Source organism: Solanum lycopersicum, chromosome 8 (genome assembly GCF_036512215.1).
Source record: "Solanum lycopersicum chromosome 8, SLM_r2.1".
Taxonomy (NCBI): Eukaryota; Viridiplantae; Streptophyta; class Magnoliopsida; order Solanales; family Solanaceae; genus Solanum; species Solanum lycopersicum.
The window spans coordinates 29,902,848-29,925,412 of record NC_090807.1 but is presented as its reverse complement, the minus strand read 5'-3'; the positions used below and the strand labels follow the sequence as shown (position 1 = coordinate 29,925,412).

Genomic DNA, 22,565 nt, shown 5'->3' with positions numbered 1-22,565 from the left:
TACTATTTTGTTCCTTTATAAAAGACAAGATCAACTACTATTGATACTTTACGTTTTGGAAAGAGCATGTACCTTAAATTAAATATTTATTCATATGAAAGAGTAGTCATTATTAATTTTGCTTACCATTAAAATTAACGAAAAATATAATTGGTAAGACACCAATTTATCACGAAATGGCACGAGCAAGAAAATGTTGAGAATTTTGAAATTTGTGTGAAAAGTTGAGAGTGATTGGGTAATCTCATTAATATCTTGTACACAAATTATCCTCAAATAGTAAAACCACTTTCTCTACTTTTTAAAATCACTTTTTAAAAGTCCAATATGTAATCATTATTTTATGTTTTACATTGCCCAAGAAATTTAATTTATACTCTTACAATTTTTTTGTTAAGTTCTTTTATGTTTCTACTAATTTTTCGGTTACCAAGTTACATACACATTTTAATTCTAATATTATTTTTTGAAATGTTGAGAGGAAATAAATTTTAAAAAAATTATTATTATGTTTTTTAAGTTTTTGTGATTTTGATGATAGTACTTCTATTTTATGCTAGTTGTATTATACTATACAATATAAATTATTATTATTATTATTATTATTTTGTGTCTCTTCCATCTCCATCAGTTGGAAAGTGAAAAGTTTGTGAAATGAATGGCCGCTGAAAAGTAAATGCAACAAAAAATAAAAGTTTCGTATTTAAATGGCATTGGTGGGAACGTGATGATTTATTTATTTATTCATCGTAGAAAATGGGATAATGGACAAATTAGGTCAATAATTGAGGTTTATAGAGCAAAAAAAAATATGTTGTCCAGTATGTACGTAGAAAAAATATTTTGGCTTAAGGTCTTAAAAATTTTAAAAATATCAACTTTAATATATTTCAGTGTAATTTTCACATATCGTCATTTAAAAAGAACTATAATTATGCTTTAGTTATAAATTTAAACTATGGTTTGTAGATATTTGAGGGAGGAGTGCGACGAGTAAGATTGGGAGAGTAAGTGGAGAGGCGAGTGAGAGAGGACAAAGAATGGAGAAAGCTGAATTGTGTGTGTGTGTATATATATACTAGATGAGCGTTGCCCGTGCTAAGCACGGGCTCAACGTTTAATATTTTAATATTTTATATATTTATTATCATTTTATTTTACGATGTATGTTCACAATATAAATGCATTGTTTATTAAGCAAATTGACAATATGAAGAAAGTGAACATCAAGAGTAGCTGAATGTTAACAAATTATCAATTAATATTTAGGAGTTGCTGAATTTGTATGCAATACTGATACAGGCTTGCAGACATGCTTTCAGCTGATGATGCTGTAGTTGGGAGCATTATAGGTATTTATAATGGACCTAAATTTAATGAGTTGCATATTGAACAAACAAAATTAATATTTCAATGAGAAAAATTAGTGAATCGAACACATTATAGCTGCCAAATTTGTTCATAATATATTTTTATGTGAATGTCATACTACTGAATGTCCAAGTGAGATACTTACATAGTTTAACATTTTCATTTGTGGGAATACTAATTACATACATTTACATACTATATAAAATTAGACAAAAACAGATGCATCTTTCATGCTTGGATCTTCTGAATCATCTTTGATAAAAAAATCACATGTTAGCACAGAATAGCATCACATAACTTATACAACACAAGATGAAAAAAATATGTATTATATACATGAGTAGTATAGTATATACAAGAGTGGTAAGAGGACGACCAAGGTATAGTGGTCATTTTATATTAATAACAAATGGACAAATTTCATTTTCAAAAGCAAGAAGGGTAAATATGTAATTTTATATTAAAAATCATTGTCTATATAAACTTCACAAAGCACTCTGCTGTCTCAAGTGGATAAAGGTCTGTTAAATAAGGGATTAGTTGGTACTACTTACCACACACCGAGAGAAAAGTGAATTACAGGAGCGAACAACTATCCCAACGAAGTCGAAATTCTGTAAAGTTAATGGCAGAAATCATTAATTAAATTTGATATAAATGCAAAGGCTGATTTTGAACAATAAATTATAATATTATAATTTAATTAATAATAGTGAATGTGTACAGAAGATTTATACAAGCAAAAAAACTAAATTGATGTAAATACAAAACATTAATATGCCAGCTTTCTTGAAATTATTACTATATTTATATTATATTATATTATATATATATATATATATATATAAAAGAGTAGGAACAAAATACCTGGATTTTGAACAACAGAAGACCACACAAATTTAAAATTAAAGTATATGTTAAGAGCAGAAAAGAAAAATGAAGAGCTACTTAAAGGTTGAATGGAAAGTAGAAAAATGAAGAGTTATTTAAAGGTTGGATGGAAATTTCTACATAAAAGATATTTCATAATGTGTGATGAATATTCAGCCACTTGGTAAAAAAATAATGGATAGGTAAATATTACATCCATTTATAATTAAATAATAATAATAATAAAGTTATATATAAAATAAAAAAGAAGTAACAGTCTTACTAAAAGCCTGAATATGTAATCAGTAGCCTACACCCCATCGCTAAAAGCATAAAAATGAAAGCATGCATTTGTTATTGTGTAAAGCAATATATATTTTCTTTAAGACACATATCATTTTTACTGCTGTACTACATCTTGTGTAATTATTATAACCACTTCCCCTATCTTTTTTTTTTATTTTAAATTTAAATGTTAATCTAGAAAGAAAAAGAAATTATAAACACTTCTTGTACATGTACAGATATGTTGCATATTTTTTTAATTAATTATAATAATTATAAATTATACTATTCATATTTTTTTGCTTAGAGATCTTTGAGATTCAGACAAAATCAATGAACATATCAGAAATTAAAAATTTTTATTTTAAATTTAAATATTAATCTAGAAAGAAAATAAAATTAAAAAAAGGAGGGAAAGTCTTTGCTAAAAGCCAAAAAAAATGAAAACTACACTACTGCTAAAAGCCTAAAAAGCACGAGCCTACACCACTTCATTTGTTATTTTGTAAAGCAATATATATTTTTTTAAGACACGTATCCTTTTTATTGTTGTAGTACATCTAACGTAATTTATATAATAGTAATTCCCCTACTCATAAATGTTTTTCCTATAGTAGTTGCATGTGGTAAATATAATGAACCAGATAAATATGATGTGGGGAGACTTAGCCAGCTCTTCTTTCTGCATTCAAAATCACCTTAACCGATCATTGGCGAAGTCACTAGTCATGAAGGGTATATCTCAAGATGCCAAACCATCTAAACTTCATGTATCCCATAAATCAAGTAGAATATCAGTTCTGTCAGAGAGCTTTAACACCATATCACTGAAGATAGAGAGATTCACATTCTTGTGGTAGATATTCAGGCAGGGAAGTGAGATTGACAAACCCGGATGCAAATTTTCAAGTTGGGAACACACCAAATAAAATCTTGATTTTAGTTGTGTGTTTTTTTAAAACAACACCAACCCTCATTAAGACTTCGAGATTAACTTATGTCATGTTTGGTTACCAGAGGAGGCAAGACAAATTACACAGCTTTCATTCAAATGTTTGATGCTCATGAAAAAACACTACCCAGAAATTACATGAGAACAACAATAACGATAATAAACAAACTGGGAAGGGTAGAGAGTACTCAAACCTTACCCAACCTAAGAGATAGAGAGGTTCTTCCTGATAGATCCTCGTCTCAATGGAAAAAGTCCAATGCAGTCCAACGAAAGAAGTAACGAAAGTACAAGAAACAACATATCGAAACAGAACAAAAACTACAACAAAACAAAACAATAATTGAGATACAAGAAATCAACAAACAGTAAAGAAGTGGAAGAACAAGAAACTACAGGAGCAATACTACAACTACTAATATGTACGGACAACAAGACAGCACACTGCTACCTACCAACCTTCTGTCATAATCCATGTCCTCCACACTCTCCTATCATGTCCTCGGTAAGCTGAAACTGTGTCATGTTCTATCTAATCACCTCTCTCTCGCCAACTTAGTAACAGGATGCATAAACACACATATAAATCAAAACACTCCAATTGAGTTGATTATTTCCCAAACACCAGAAAAGGAAAAGCAAACTACACAGGCATACACCCAAGCAAGACACATAAAAGAACATAATCTTCCAGTATCATTAAGGTCAACGTAACATATATAACTGATACACAATCTTATGCAATTCATGGATGAGAAAAAGAAAACATACAGCAGAACCGAAGCCTCACCTTTTTATCATCCAAATATCAACTTCTTCCTTGATTGTCGCCTTTAAACATAAAAGGCACAAAAATGCTCAGTTTGAAAACACCTACACAAGTCACAAAACCAAAAAAAAAAAACAATCTTTTAGGCGAAAAAAAACAAAACCCAGATACCAAAATGTCGATCAATAATCATCAAACTAAAAATCAACAAGAAACCCCACAAATTATTGCTTCCTGCCATAGCCTATGCATGCTTAAAACAACTACACATTACCAAATTCACAAAATTAAACATTATATTTGAAACTTTGATAAATTGGGTCCGATTATACAATGAAAAACTAACCAATTAAAGGTTGATCAGACGATCGATAGATCAAAGAAGCAAAAAGGGCAAAGCGATAATTGAAGAGAGGTTTCAATGGAAAAGTGGAAATTTTACGGTTAACTGCTAATTGGCTGTTTGATTCTCCTATTAATTGGCCACGTTATTTTATTTGTAATTTCTGCTGTCATCCCTAACGAGATAAGGCAGTTCAGGGTATTTAAGTAATTGCACCTCTATATAGAATTCATTTTTCGTTTTCTCATTCGATGTTTAATATTTTTATCTGAATGAACTAAATTCAAATTTGCGTTAAAAATTTAGCGCATGGGTGGCTTGATGACATTTGCCTTTTAAGTCCTTTAAATTTTAATAATTTCACATTATTTTTTATAATATTAAAGATTTTTTTAAAACATAAATATCCTCCTAATATATATCCAAAATTTTAGAGACATATTTATACTATACTAATGTCTTATTATTCATAATATTATTTTATAAGTAATTTTATATCCCTTTTCATCTTATGTGATACTATCACCCATATAATTTGAAAAAATTGTTAGCACGTGTCAGGTTCAAAAAATAGTGTCACGTAGATCAAAAGGGAATAGAAAATTATTTATAAAATAAGTTCGGAAGAGTAATAAAACCTTAATATAGTATAAGTATCTTTGAGATTACGGACATATGTTGGGAATACTTATGTATTTACCCTAAAAAGAATAAAAGATCTATATTTTAGAAAAAAATTATTTACTTTTTAATAAAAATAATTTAAAATTTTTAACTAAACAATTCAAATATTCTACAATAACAATAATGTTTTTACAATAATATCTAAGATACTACATTGAAAATACATAGTAAACATGTTATTAGTCTAAATAACTCTTCACTGTTATAAATAAGAATATTATTCGAAATATTAAAACTAAACTAAAAGCCACGGTTATGAAAAAGAAAAAAGAAACAATACTATTCTTTTTTAGGCATATATACTTCAAAGTTTTAGAAAATAATATTTGATTTTAGATTATTAATCTTATTGAAACACATTTAATTAATATAAAATACTTTTTAATAAATGTAATATTATATTTTTTTATAATGTTGATTCAAATTTAAAGTTCCTAATAAAAAATCATTGATGAAATGATAACACATTTGTTTTTATAGCATCAATGATTTTTTAAACTATCGTATCATCACCAATTGTCTAGCATGATACATTAAATACTATATTTTATAAATGATACATTATACATTCAATTTGTTGTATGAGCATTGAAATGTTCAAAGGTGATGTATGTATTAGATTAGTAGTATTATGTTCATGTTCCAGCGCAGATCCAAAGTATGTTAATTTTTTTTTCTTTTAATTTATGTGACACAAATGAAATTCGAAAAGTGAATTTAAATTTTTATGTGTTCTCCAAAAAAAAAAATTTAAAATTGTTAATTTATGTACCTTTTATGTTATTTTCGAATAATATATATTACTCTATCTGTTTTATTTTATGTGATACAAGTGATCTTAGAAATGTAAACGAAATTTCTTATATGATTCTCACATATTTTTAATTGTCATTTTATTGTGATTCACAGTACTTTTTAGTTTTTACGCTATTTTCAAACAATATATGCAACTTTTTTTTTGTTTCGATAAAAATAAGGGAGTAAACCAAATTTCATTATGTTTTTTAACTATGTTTTTCTAAAAATAAATTATATTATTCATATTTTTTTGGTTAGAGATCTTTGAGATTCAGACAAAATCAATGAATATATCAGAAATTAAAAAATTTTATTTTAAATTTAAATATTAATCTAGAAAGAAAATAAAATTAAAAAAAGGAGGGAAAGTCTTTGCTAAAAGCCAAAAAAATGAAAACTACACTACTGCTAAAAGCCTAAAAAGCAGGAGCCTACACCACTTCATTTGTTATTTTGTAAAGCAATATATATTTTCTTTAAGACACGTATCCTTTTTATTGTTGTAGTACATCTGACGTAATTTATATAATAGTAATTCCCCTATATTTTCTTTTTTTTATTTTAAATTTAAATATTAATCTAGGAAAAAAAGAAATTATAAACACTTCTTGTACATATACATCTATATGTTTCATATTTTATTTATTTATTATAATAATTATAATTATATTATTATTCATATTTTTTTGGTTCGAGATTTTTGAGATTCAGACAAAATGAATGAACATATCAAAAATTAAAATTTTTTATTTTAAATTTAAATATTAATCTAGAAAGGAAAAAAATTATAAACACTTTTTGTACATATACATCTCTATGTTTCATATTTTTTTGGTTAGAGATTTTAAGATTCAGACAAAATGAATGAACATATCAGAAATTACAATTTTTTATTTTAAATTTAAATATTAATCTAGAAAGAAAATAAATTATAAACACTTCTTGTACATATACATCTCTATGTATATATATATATATATATATAAAATAAAAAAAAAAGAGAAAAAATCTTTGCTAAAAGCGTAAAAAGTGAAAATAGTAGTTTACACTACTGCTAAAAGCCTAAAAAGCAGGAGCTACACCACTCCATTTGTTATTGTGTATAAAGCAATATATATTTTCTTCAAGACACTTATCATTTTTAGTGCTGTAGTACATCTTATGTAATTATTATAACCACTTCCCCTATCTTTTTTTTTTTTTTTTTAATTTTAAATTTAAACATTAATCTAGAAAGAAAAAGAAATTATAAACACTTCTTGTACATATACATCTCTATGTTTCATATTTTTTTATTTATTATATATTAATTATAATTATAAATTATTATTCATATTTTTTTTTGTTTGGTTAGAGATGTTTGAGATTCAAACAAAATCAATGAACATATCAGAAATTAAAAAAATTTATTTTAAATTTAAATATTAATCTAGAAAGAAAATAAAATAAAATAAAAAGGAGGAAAAATCTTTGCTAAAAGTCAAAAAAATGAAAATTACACTACTGCTAAAAGCCTAAAAAGCAGGAGCTACATCACTCCATTTGCTATTGTGTATAAAGCAATATATATTTTCTTCAAGACACGTATCATTTTTACTGTTGTAGTACATCTTATGTAATTATTATAACCACTTCCCCTATCTTTTTTTTTAAAAATTTAAACATTAATATAGAAAGAAGAAGAAATTATAAACACTTCTTGTACATATACATCTCTATGTTTCATATTTTTATTTATTTATTATACTAATTATAATTATAAATTATTAGTCATATTTTTTTTGGTTAGATATTTTTGAGATTCAGATTATATTTTAAATTTAAATATTAATCTAGAAAGAAAAAAATTATAAACACTTTCTTGTACATATATATCTCTATGTTTCATATTTTTTTATTATTATAATAATTATAATTATAAATTGTTATTCATAATTTTTTGGTTAGGGATTTTGAGATTAGACAAAATGAATGAACATATCACAAATTAAAATTTTTTATTTTAAATTTAAATATTAATGTAGAAAGGAAAAAAAAATTATAAACACTTGTTGTACATATACATCTAATAAAAATAGTCAATTTTTGAGAGATTAAAGATGCAAGTTTAAATTAGAAGAAGAAGAAACCGACCTAGTGTAAAACTCCATGTGAAAAAGAACCCACCATTTTTCTGCCGGTCCCTACACCTACACATACACAATTAATAAATCAAAACAATTCATGAGTAATTTAAATGAAAAGAGCCCAATTATAAAGAGAAAAAAACAATACAGTTACCATGAGAAACAGAGAAGAAAAGCATGACAAACGATGAAAATATAACGCCCCATTGATAGATAGATAAAATTTTTAAAAATATGTTTCTAAACCTTTTGGGATATTTAAAAGGGGTTTTTTTATAAAAAAAAATTTGGTGGGCAACTGGCATAAATTAGAGAACCTAGAAAATAACGAAATCACTATATATATATATATATATATATATATATATATATATATATATTCACTTTGGAGAATTTTTTGTTTGAAGAAAGACTGATGTTGTACAAAGATGGAAGAGAAAATGAATGAACATATCAGAAACTACTATTCTCTAACCATGTTTTACCAAAGAAAGAAAACATACCTGAAGTTTTGAGTTGCAAATTGATTAATAGTTGTTGAAAGAAGAGAGCTGGAAGAAATTATGTTTGAGTAAGTTTTTGTGGTAAGGATGAATTGAAATTTTTTTTTGTTTAAAGAAAGACTGATATTGTACAAAGATGGAAGAGAAATGGATCTGCAAACATTTGCTATTGAAATTGAAATTTGTCCCTTTTTAATGTAAAATTACATATTTGCCCTTCTTGCTTTTGAAAATGAAATTTGTCCATTTGTTATTAATGTAAAATGACCACTATACCCTTGGTCGTCCTCTTACCACTCTTGTATATAATAGTAATATATATATCAAATAATTTTATATATACACCTGATATATCAATCAAATAATTATAAATGTATAGAAGATAAACGAGTAAAGTAAGAGAGAGAATAAAAAAGAAAGAAAAAGTCAAAGAATTGTTTTCTTTTTGGGAGGGATAAAATAAGTCATTTTGGAGTCAAAGGGCTATTTAGTCATTTAACCGTGTCTTGCCAATTCATGCCATCGAAGTTTCTTTCGATTTAGCACTACTCAAATTAATTTGCAGTAAGTTGTACAATTTTGTTTTTGTATGCAAAAACTTATTATTTGTACTTGAATTATTAAATATACCTCTTACTTCTATATTTTTGAGGAAAATTATTAAATGACTATGGCAGATGTATAATTTAATTTTGGTTGTTAAAAAATGATTTTATGAAAAATTGTGACTATTATGAAAAGTCGCGACTTATTTTATTTTCAGAACTAGCTTTTCCCTTTCAAGAATAGTTGTGACTTTTATGAAAAGTTATGACTTTTATGAAGAGTTGCGACTTCTATGAAAAATTGCGACTTTTATGAAAAATTGTGATTTTTATGAAAGATTGTGACCTTTCCAAAGGTTGTAACTTTTCCAAAGAATTGTGACATTTTCTATAAGACACAATAAACATTTGTTCACACTAACTTTTGTTGTCTATAAATAGAGGAATTTCCTTTCACTATAAAATAACGAAAATTTTGAACTATTTCTTCTTCTTTTGGACAATTAAATAATTTTGTATTTTGCTCTTGTTAGATGAATCACTGACACCATTATTTTTGTTTCGATACACTGGTGAAAAGAATCGTTCTATCCTGAGAGGATCTATTCGTTTGAATCTCGAGTACTAGAGGGGAATAATTTTTTTAAGGGAACACGGTGCATTTAGTGTGCTCAGTTTTTTTCCCATTTTGTTTCACATCATGGTATGTTTTCTACAGGTATTAATATATTTATGCTTATATAATAAATTATTATTTTTGAGTACATGTCTTAAATTTTGTTGTTTATATTTCTGCAAAATTATTGTAAAAAGTATTTGTTACTACACATTAAATAACAAACGTTAATTGTGTGTCTAAACAAGTTTTCTCTTCTGGAACTGTTGAAGGTACGATAAAAAAAGCCCTTACAAATCTCTAATTTCTTGTCAACAACATCATTGCTTCGCATACAAGGATGACATTTTGTGTTCTTTAGAAAATCCTCTAAAATTTATTATCTTTGCATGCCCATATATTTTTTGTTTTATTCTGTTGTTATTGTTATAAATTCATTGAATGAGTGGATAGTCCATAAGGTTGGTACAAGAACAACCATTCATATTCACTAGGTTACATGAACCTTTTTGGATAAGAATGTATCTATTTATTATGATACTTAATATGATGACCTTTGGAGTGATTTCTCACTCTATAAATAGGGTTGTTCATTCACTATTGTAATATATACATATGAGACTTACATACACTTGAATAAGAAGAAAATTCCCCTTCTTTTATCTACTTCTCTTGTCTTCTTCTCTTTATGATTATATTTTTATGAGATTGATTTTATAACACGTTATCAGCACCAGTCTCTATCCAATTAAGATTGTGTTTTAGTTTTTTCTTTAACTCATGTTTTGGTTGATCTCGTTATAAGAATCAAGGTATTATATGCATAAAATCAGGTATGTATTTTCTAAAATATTTTATTGATTTAGAATACAATAGTATTCGATCACTAACAATTATCAGGAACCAAAGACATACAACTATTGGTTGAATATGACATGCTATACAAAACTTCTTAAATGGAAGAAGGTATAAAATTTTAACAGCATGAGTTTGAATATTATTTTGATTGTTTTGAAAGTCTCAAAGAATAAATCATGTTGTACTTCGGTTTATTATACCGTTGGTTAAGGGTAAGACGCTGGATTCAAGTTTCATCGCACCAAAAGGGTAAGACATCAGGTTAAAGTGCGGATGCACCATAATGAAAAATATTTGAGGATAAGACAATAGGTACAAGTTCTATCGCACCAAAAGGGTAAGACATCAATTAGAGTTTTTTATGCACCGTGATTGGGTTCAAGTCCCATAGAATTATGGCGTAACACTCCTTATATGGGTAAGACATTGAGTTTGAGCCAATGTACCATAGTGATGATAAAATTATGACTAAGAAAAAAAATATATTTTTGATGAAATGTCTTGAAATTCATCATATTGAATTTGCTTCATTACTTGAAAAGAATGTGGTAGCAACATGTGATAACTCTGAAATCCGCCTGTTGACTTTCTCCATCCAATCATATGAATGTGGTAGCAGCGAATGATTAGTCTGAAAGATGAAAAAAAATTAATAATGCGAGTAAGAACGTGGAGGAACAGAATTATAATAGTCATCATTGTGATAATGATAAAAGGAAGAACACTATGAGTTCTTCAAATAGTCCTTCAAAATGTGAAGACAATTTTTATTATCAAAATGGTATGAAAGGTTATTAGACTTGTGAATGTTGTCAACCCAATAATTTGACAAGTTTATAACTCCTCTATCATGATACAAGAAGATAAAGTGATGGTACACTTGATCTTTCGAAGTGATGTTGAGGTGTGTCATAGAAATATGATGAATTTTAAAGTCATGACAATGTGATTATAATGCAAATTTATGAAGTACATATAAATAATTAGTCCATTCCTTGAAGAGAATGTGACTTGTGATGAGTATCGTGAATGCTCGACCATTCTATAAGAGAATGGGTCTAGATGTGATAAAATTATTATGGGTTGGATATATGCCACAACTCACCTCTATGGAAGGTTTGAGAAAAAAATGATATATGTCACTTCTCATCTCTACGGGAGATTTGAGATAAAAGAAATTTTACTTGGCAGAAATGGCTAATACGTTTTATACGTCACTATGATATGTTTATTGTGAACTACCGAAAGGGCAAAAGAAAAAAATAATTCTTGCCTATAAGGGTTGTGGTCATTATTGTGTGGCAGTACAAATTTGTCATTGGTTGTGTACCTATGGTACAACAAAAGTAATGCAAGAAAGACGTCTTGCTCGTAATGATTTTGACCATGACAATAATAATATAATTTCCTCCTTGAAAGAGATGTTCACCATAGGGATGGTGTCATGCAATATGTGATAGTACACAAAATTAATTGCAAGCTCTAACGAGTTGTGCTATTATCGGAGGAATAATATTGGGGTTGTAGTAAGCCTCAAGAGAAACTTTTTAAGTTTCGGATGAATTGAAAATAAATATTGAGACTATAAATCACTACAACCGAAAAGGGTTATAAATGTTTATGTAAAAGATTACCCTACTTTTCCTCTTGTTTGTTCCATACAAACATGTACATGCTGATGAAATCACATGTAAAAGTAAATTATAAGTGTACTAAAATAAAGATCAGTTGCATGACTGGTTGACCATTCCGATTAAATGTGATGCAAACGTGACTGAGAATTCAGGTGATTTATATGATGAAAAAATAAAAATTCTTCAAGAATTCTCTTGTGTTGTTTTTTCTCTTGATAAAATGATCATTGTACCAGCTAAGGTTGGGATTGTAATCCCCTAAATTTTTTGGAACATATAAAAGGGTGAATATGGGCCCGTTCACCTGTCATGTGGATCATTTGCAACTATATGATTAATGCATTTATGTGATGGTCACATGTATTTTGTTGTCAACTTACAAATTGGTTTTTGTAAGGTTCTTTGCTCGAATTGTTAAAATTAAGAGCACAGTTCCAAATTATGAAATTATATTGATAATGCTGGTTGATTTAGCAGAAATTGTATGCCTCCAATTATAGCTAAATCATGGTTATGAGACAAAACTCCCAAATAAGATTTGGTATGAGATAATTTTATTTAACATGTAGCTACACATGTATGCATCAAACCAACAAGGTTTCCCCATTAAAATTGGTTCAGGGTCAGGAACCATATAATTTTCATCTAAATTGTTGAATGTGCGGTCATGATTTTAATTGCTCCACCACGCACAAAGATGAACTTCCAAATAAGGTTGGAATGAATGTTAGATTTTCTAACATTAGGGGAAGAGATGATTGACATCTGAAAATTATGTGTGAGGTTAATTATGAATTATCTAGATCCTCGTTAAATAAATATGTGAACTTAAAGTTCAAGGGATAATTCAGTTGCATAATGTTGCAAATCAGTTGCCAGATGAATGCACTGACTCTATGATATAATTCAGCTTCAAATGCTTTAATGTGAAGTCCTTGAAGGACAAAGTCTATGATACGCCGGAAGCGTAATAGACCAATCGATTCCAAATATAAAATTTCTTGAAGAAGGAAGGAGCAAATGATCAATATGGTCATGATAATGAGGCAAGTGCTATAAAGGAGCACATTGACATAACACTTCATAAAATCTGGAAAAAGGTTCAGGTACCTGAAATAATGAAAAATGAAGAGATCTCGATAACTTATGTCTTGTTGGAATCGATATCAAATAACCATCGACAGTATTTTTGATATGAGGTAGCTCTCAATGATATAAATTGTGACGAGGATCTTGAATTCAAATCTGTCATATAGTGTGGACAGATAAATGGTTGGCCAAGTAAAATGCATAATTCAAGTATATTTTGTTTCACTTAGAAAAGTGACATTTTGGATTGGTAGTCCATAAATCAAGGTATAATGTCAGTGGGGTACAAATAAATAATTATGCGATAGTATAACAGTAATATATCAAATACGATTTGTGCCTTGGGGCATAAAGATTTATCACGAAAATCCTGACATTATTGGAGATGTTTTCTCTTTTGGTGGATGCAATGAGGTTTGTTTTGATCTGGCGAAATATGAAAACTTGAATGCATGTAATGAATAATTGTAATGTCTAGCTAGACAATGAAGGTTATATGAAAATCCTTGAAACAATCGAGGTGTCTGAAGCATATAAGAGTTTGAAAGAAACTTTTCCAATAAAGCTTCAAGAATCCTTATATGGATTGAAATAGTCAAGGAAGAAAAAGGGTACAAAAGAATGACCCTAATAGTCCTTGTATTTTTATGAAAAGGTTTTGGTAAGACGAAATTTTGTCTTGACCTATAGATTGATAATTTGACAAATGAAATATTTGTCTAACAGTGCACATACACTGAAAAGTTTTGATGCAATTTTATATGGATAAATCGCATTCATTGAGTACTCCAATGATTATGAGATTACTTGACATAAATGATAATTCAGTTTGATCTCAAAAGAAGGATGATGAGTTTCTTGGTGATGAAACTCTATCTTGGTGCAATCAGGGCACTAGTGCATCTTACTAACAATATTTGACTAGATATTTGTGTTGCAGTAAATTTACTGGCAAGATTCAGTTTCTCCCCGATAAAAGGACATTGAAATGGTGTTGAACACATGATTGAATATCCTCGAAGGACCGTAGTTATGGGCTTATTCTATTCCGACGAATCCAAGACAAAATTGATTGGTTACGCAGATGCAGAATATTTATCTGATCTGCATAAAGTTTTATCTCAATCACGCTATGTGTTTTCATGTGGAGGCACAATAATATCCTCGGGATCAATGAAGCAAATGTTGCTCTGCAGAAATAAAAGTCCTCCATGAAGCAAGTCAAAAGTGTGTCTGGTTGAGATAAATGACACACCATATTCAAGAAATGTGTCGTTTTTCTTTAAAAAAAGAATATACCAACCACAATGTACGAAGATTGGAGTCATCATCACAAGAAATTAAGTGATGATTTAATCAGGGGGAGTACAATACGCGTTGCACTCTTTTTCCCTTGATCGAGGTTTTTTTCTATTGGGTTTTCCTGGCAAGGTATTTAATGAGGCAACAAATGGTGCGTATCAAAAGATATGTGTACTCTTTTTCCTTCACTAGAATTTTTTCCCACAGGGTTTTTCCTAGTAAGGTTTTAACGAGGCACATTATCTATGGACATCCAAGGGGGAGTGTTATAAATTCATTGAATGAGTGGATAGTCCATAAGGTTGGTACATGAACAACCATCTATATTCACTAGGTTACATGAACCTTTTTGGATAAGAATGTATCTATTTATTATGATACTTAATATGGTGACCTTTGAAGTGATTTCTCACTCTATAAATAGGGTTGTTCATTCACTATTGTAATATATACAGATGAGACTTACATACACTTGAATAAGAAGAAAATTCCCCTTCTTCTATCTATTTCTCTTGTCTTCTTCTCTTTATGATTATATTCTTATGAGATTGATTTTATAACAGTTATCTATTTTTACTAAATTTTATTAGTGGATTTTATGAGTACTTTTAAGGATTTAAAGTTGATTAAAATGTTTTTTGAGGTATGTTTTTAAAACATGAGTATTTTTCTGGTCGAGTGATTTGTAATCATATCTTTGGATATTTCATAGTTTATTCTCTTTAATGTATGTTATTTCTCACTGTTTTGTTGTCTCCTTAAAATTGAATTGACTATTTTTCATTTTGTATGTATATGATCTCACTTGGACAAAACTTTCATACTTTTTTGTCACACCCCGAGCCTACACTATGAATGTGGCTGGTTCTCGAAGACCATTGTTGGACCTCACGAGAACCCTTGGCCTGACTTAATTAACTAAACGGAAGACTAAACTCAACTTAAATAAGAAATAAGACATGTTTAAAGAAAAGTACTTACGATATCTGGCCATGACGACACTCAAGTATCAACAAGAAACAATAAACTCTCAACTGATATACTAATGTCTACAAAGCCTCTAAACTGACTATAGAGAGATGTTGGGACAGACCCACAACATCCCAAAACTAAATTAATAAAAGTAAAATAAATAGATGTCCTCCGGAATGCAAGGAGTCTCACCACTGACTCTGGAGCTCAATCTGAATCAACAAAACACCGCGTGTTGATCCTGGTTACCTGCATCTTTATCATAAAATGATACAGGCCTACAGATATCAGTTCATTGAATGTACGAGTATGCGAGTTGTAAAGCTAAACAAAACTTAGGATTGAAAGGGAGTAAGAATGAATACTTACCTTGGCTCTGCTCAACTCATGATGTACTAACTCTTATTCGATATATGCAGTTAAAATAAATGCAATAATAAAGAAATGTAGACTGAAAACATGCTTGAACCTCTGAGTATATGCATATATACAAGTACACAATAATGTCTGAGACGTATATAAAGTACAATACTATTGTGTATAAAATATAGTAACTGATGTATATAAAAATACATTTACTTGTGGGAGATTTTCTAGCCGACAACCATCACTTAAGAGCTACAGTGATGATACAGTGGTCTACCGCACGCAGCCAGCGCATCCTATACCTGGCCAAAGGTATAAGACCTTAACTGCCTAATGGATCGACTAGTAACTGTGAAAACGAGTCATCTAAAAAGTATGACCCTTTTCTTCCCATGGTGGCTACATGGTTTATGGGGGCTATGAGTTATCTGAACTCTCCCCCATATCGGTGCTCAATACTACTCCCAAAAATATACTGGCTCTTACGTTTGAAAACATATTGATTTTGTGGTTTGATATTAGTGATCAAAACTTAGCTTTTAAAAATCTCTCTTGGAAATCATAGTTTTCTCTTCCTTCTATTAAACCTAGCCATAGGCTCTATGGATATCTAGCTTCCCTTCCTTGTCAGATATTAGGATCCCTAAATAACTCGTTACCCAATAGCTTAGACCCAAAAACAGTCCGGAAACATGGATTAAAACTAACAGAGATCAACAACAATTCAACCAACAAGAACTTTAAACTTTTCATCAAGAACTTCAAGATTTTTATTCAATTTAACTCTAAATTTCTATAATGAATCAAATTGGAGGGCGGTAAAAGAACTCAATACCTAATGATGTCACATATCTTGTTAGAGATCACCATCGACGAAATCTACAAACGAATTCTTGGCGTTCTTGCGTCTTCTTCTCCCTTCTCCTCTTTTCTCCTTTCTCTCCAAGCCGTAGCTTATTTTCTAAATGTGAAAAATTATTGGGGTCATCTTAGACCCCAACTTGTTACCCCTAAAACGAAAATAATAATTACTGCAGGAAAAGACCAAAATACCCTAAACAAATCCGGGTTTGGAAACTTTACCTGTTCAACAACCCAACTTTCAAAAATTATATATCCCTCACGACCTCGAAAATCTGTAAACTTGACGTCGTTAGAAAGATCTTATGGTGAGCTTTCCATCCATATAAAGAAGTCCCCCAAAATTTTCATGAGATGAAAGTTATGAATGTTTGAAAATGACCAAAACTCACTTTTTAAATTTGGAAATTTTTCAGATTTCCTTACTTATTCCCCAATTTGATTATTCTTGTTCTTCTTAGCTTAACCTTAGTTCATTCTAGAATATGAGATGTTATATTTTACCTCTTCTAAATATTTTTGGTGTGAGTTATGACTATTTTCGACAAGCTTAATGTGAAGAATATGAAACAAAACATGTTCTAAATAAATGTAATATCTTAAGCTACAAACGATATGTCTATTACCATAGATTTGTAGTCCTTTATGTCCCAAGTCATTCCTGAGCATTTGATTTATCGATGTTAGACTCATTTTTATTTGTTTAATGTTCTAGAATATTTCTTTTATCTGAGTCTAGAATTCAATATTTTGATCTACTTGTACTTCCATAATGCAATAATTATATATACATATTTATGAAAAAGTCGTAGAGTTGCATTAATGAAACATCAAGAAGATTCAGCAATTTAATGAAGAACGAATTTCTAAATAGGTCAACAATATTATTTGTTGTTGTTTCAAATTTTTTTTTATCCTACTATAAATATTTTTAGAGTAACAAGTAACACTAAGAAAAAGTGGTGAAGGTTTGACCTCAGACAAGTAGATCAACTGTCTCTAACAAAAATTATTTATATTGTTGTGGTGTACATGTAAGACCCCAAAAATGAATTAGGTGAAGAGAGAACCTAACATGGTTGTCGTGATGGTCTAAGGTCTTAAAATGTTTTATAATGTGGGTTTGAGGCAGTGTCTAAGAGTTTAGGTGCATTGGAAGTCAAACGTCAAGGGACGACCAAAACGTTCAACGACTAAGTCACCTATGTGCCTTATATGTGTTTTTTTTGTGTTTATGTGTGATTCATGATTTTATAAGGTCCTTAAATGATTTATTATAGTGTATATAGGTAGTGTGTCAAGTTTTGTGAAGTGTGGAGGTCAAACGTCAAAGAACGTCTATGAAGTTTGAAAGGTTTGCCTTAAAACGTCCTTGTGTGTCTATGCATGTTTCATCGAGTTTTACGTGTTCGTTTTGGATTAAACTCATGTGTTAGGTCCTAAACTTGTATACTATCATGTTTGACTTAGAAACGTTCGGGTACGACTCCACATAGGACCTAAAAGGTCCCTAAAGGAGGACCCCAACTTAGAGCTCAACACCGCCAGGCAATGCCAATCGATGACCCAAACGACGGCCAGTCGACCAGGAGACGGCCCGTCAATGGAGCCTGAAGTATGGAAGGTTGGGGAGAAGAAGAAGGAAACAACGAGACCCTATCGATGGGGCGTGGTCTCACCCACAGACCATCAATGATTGGTCGTCGATGGTGCTGTGAGGTTGCTGCCAGTTTCTGTTAAGAACTTGGGGGTTTTGGGAAATTCACCCCAAGTTTTACAAAATGTGAGGACGGTTTCTTTGAGTTATTATGGGTATTTTAAGAGTATATAAGTCATTAAATTCTCATTCCCTAACACCTAAATCAAACCACATTCCCTCCCAAAGTTTCTTCAAAAACCTCCATGAGAGTTCAAGGTGAACATGGAGCTTGAAGATGGTTCTTCAATGGAGTTTTTTCTTCAACTATCATTGGGTTCTTCGAATAAGGTATGAGAGTTTTTTTATCAAAGGCTTTCTATCACCTTAGAGCCAATTTCAAATATGATTTTCACAGATTTCAAAAAGATGAAAAGTCCATTTCTACTCCAAGTCTTGGGTTCTTGCATGAAATGTTTTCAAACACTAATATATGATAATATTGATGTTTTCCAGTGAAATTTTCCTTGAACCCTTGATCTTCACAAATCTCTCAATTTGAATAAAATATGAGTTATGTGATTATGCTTTCATATTGATGAATTAATGTGTAGATTGTTATGGACTTTTGATTCATGTATAGATTATGTTTAATTGGTTTGTAGGCTGTTTCAATTTTATCAATTGAGTATTGGATATTCTTAGATATTTTGACTATTAAGCCTATTGAATTGATATTGACTTAATGCTTATGAATTCTATTGTAGTTTTCTATGGGCTATTGGATTGAGTAATGATTGTATTCAATTGATGTCTAATTGGTCTTCGATTGATAAATCTATATTGCATTGACTTAGATTCATTTAGTATTATGGTTTATGTATTGAATTGATGTTCATGGCCATTGGTAAGTGCCTTATGGTATCGAATTGGATGAATTAGCTTTAGATTTGAAGTGGTAAGATGGAGTGGAGTATGCTGCCCTAATTCCTTTTATTATATGTTAATTAGACTTCAATTATGTTGTGATTGATATGGTCCATTTATGGTGGCGGTGCTATGTGAATTGATGTGGCCTTGTCGGTGTTACTTTATGCAATATGATGTCATGGTCTTGTTGGCACTTCTTGAAGTATTATGATAATTTGAATAGTTGATTTATGTGAAGTATGATCATATCTATCTATATGTGAAGGAATGTGAAAGTATGTGTTCTTTCTACATATGTTAGGAAATCATGTAGACTATGACTATGTTCTTATATGTGTAGTCTTATATGTTGATACATGATTGTTCCTACTTGACTATATGAGTTGTGATGGTTATATTGATGATGATATAGTATGTATAGGATGACATAAAGATGATAGGGGTCATTCTTAAGTGCTTAAAAGAATGATATGCTATACATGATAAGGGGAAAAATGTTATGTCTTGTTTGGTAGACTCGTGTCCCTTACTTGATATATGTATCAATGTTATGAGATTATGATATGTCTTGACTAGGTAGGCTTAGTTCACCCTTGTCATGTATGAATGAAATATATGTGAGACAATAGAGGATATTAAAAAGGTCATGTATGTGGAAAATGTTATGTTATGAATGTTGTCGAGAGCCAAAATGGTATCCTTCGTGTAAAAGAATGGTGGACTTAGGGTTTATTGGCTTTAATGACATCATATCATCCTTAGGAAAGTCAAAATGAGCTATCTTAGTCTCCATTAAAAGGTAACCCTAGTGGACAACTTTGGTAGGGTGAATGTGATTAGTTATGAACTAGATAAGGAACCTTTTCATGTGATCCTTTAATGTCAATTACTCTATGAAAACCAAGGCTAGCACCGAGTGATTATGTTATGGGAATTAGCTCTACTTGAGAATGAGACTAGAGTACAATGTACCTCTACTTGAGAATAAAACTAGAGTGCATAAAAGCCCTTCATATTCCTCAACCATGTGCCTACATGGGAAGTGTCTTGGTTCTAACCTTGGCAAGTAGAACACCCTCATAGGAGTAGGTTAGTACTCCGGATTCCTTGTCAATATATCATGGTCTTTGTCGGTTATTGCCTATTCTCATCATATGAGATACCTAATAGCATTAGAGAAGTACTATGAAGTTTAGCTGGTATGGGACGCTATCTAGACATTGCACAATAGGCTTTGTAGGTGTTAGTTGGAGTCCCTAGGTCTTGTCCAAGACCTTACTTGAATGTCCTTTATGTGATGTATGAGTCTTAAATGAACTAAAGGATGTAAATTTAAGTTAAGAAAGTATGTTAAATGAATAAGTACGTACATAGAGTAGTTAAGGGTTGTCTAGTTAAGGCATGAAGGAGGCATAAGAATGGTCACTTCTTATCTTACCTAGATAAGTCTTAAGAATGACTCTAGTTAGGAAAAATGATTTTTTATGTGGACATGATCCAAATATAGGAAGTCTTAAGGATTATTTAGGTAGTCTTGAAGAGGTCAATCATGGATGTTATCTTCTTGATCTACTTAAATAAGTGTTTTGACACCCATTGATGATGAAATGTCATATTATCTGTATGTGGATATGTTTGATGTCTTGAAGTGTGTATGTTACTCATTGTAAGTAGTCTTGAGTATCATCTAGGCATGCATGCTTAGGGAGGTTGTATGAGCGGTTTTGTCTTTGTGTTGTTTAAGTGAGTCTTAGGACAGCTTTAAGTGGGATGATTACATACTATAAGATGTCTAAGGTGAAGATAAGCAATTTCACTGTACAGTGAAGGAATTCACTATAACAGTGAGTTGGAATTACTGTAAAGTGACTAAAAATTATGATATTTGGTTTATTGTTATCTTATGTGTTACTAAGTTGTTAAATATTTTTCTTATGCTTATAGTATGATGTTTAAATCGAAATTCATGAAAAACATGCTATTTACTAAATGTACCTTTTTCATGGTTTTTGCATGGCTTCCATATTTAGTACATCTAATGTGCCAACCCCTTCTCTTCCCTTTTTGACTAAAGTGTAGGGTTGGAAGTCTTGACGTTCCATGGAAGATGGATAGGTTTCTAAGGCTTGAAGATGAAGTATTGGTGAGTCCTCATCGATTCGAGGACAATATCCACATGTCCCTCATGTCATAGTCTTCATTTTATTGTCTTGTGTGTGATTAGTTACAAGTGTTGTATTTTCTAAAGTTTAGATGGTTCAAGTAGATGTTGTAAAGATTTAATGTTTTAAATGGATGTCTTTTGCTTGTGTAATGTTTATTATAGAGTTCTTCATGTGTGAACAAAGTTTTAAATTCTAACCTGTTTTAGTATGTTTATTATGCAATGAAATATACGAGAGGCTTAGATGAGACTTTTTGAAGTCTCATTTGCCGTGTGACGGCATAAGGATGCTCTAATTTCTGGGGTGTACTTGAGTGTTGTGACAAAGTTGGTATCAGATCATAAGGTTTAGTGAGTGTCTTAGTTATCTTATGAACCACATTTGGTATAGTCTTGTTTATAATGTGAAGCACACCACATTATAAATTGGAGGCTAGGAAAAGTTTCTCTTCTTAATTCATCTAACCGTGGCTAAGAGCCTTGTATAAGGTGTCTTTCCCTTGAGGGTGACATTATGAAGTTTGGGTTTAGGGAGAGAAAAGATGAGATATGATTCGTTGGATGAGGTGTAATAGTGTCATGCCCCGAACTACCAAGAGACACGGACATGGAACCAAGGACCACAAGTGATCCCAAGCTAACCCTGCCGACATGATCATGAGCATACTAAAGATAATAAACTGATGCGGAAGCTAAATCATAATTAAATCTGAAAAGATGGGGAATACCCATATTCTATAATTGAGATATTTAAAAGAAGGGGTTTAATACAAAGGAAATATTAACTCAATACTAAGCTAGTCTAACTATGTCTGATATAAGCCTCTAAACTGGACTAGAAATACTGGAACAAGCCCAGCTAAATCTAGCAAAAACTGAAACTAAATGACT

At 30.2% G+C, this 22,565-nt stretch overlaps 1 long non-coding RNA gene across 1 annotated transcript; it reads right to left on the bottom strand.

The window, feature by feature from the left end:
- Positions 1-1,443: 1,443 nt before the first annotated feature.
- Positions 1,444-8,866, bottom strand: LOC101245273 (uncharacterized). Its single transcript, XR_011211017.1, has 5 exons — positions 8,702-8,866; positions 8,206-8,261; positions 4,269-4,351; positions 1,926-1,985; positions 1,444-1,623 (listed from the first exon to the last, which is right to left on the bottom strand). It is a non-coding gene; the product is annotated as an uncharacterized lncRNA (long non-coding RNA).
- Between the last annotated feature and the right edge of the window lie 13,699 nt (positions 8,867-22,565).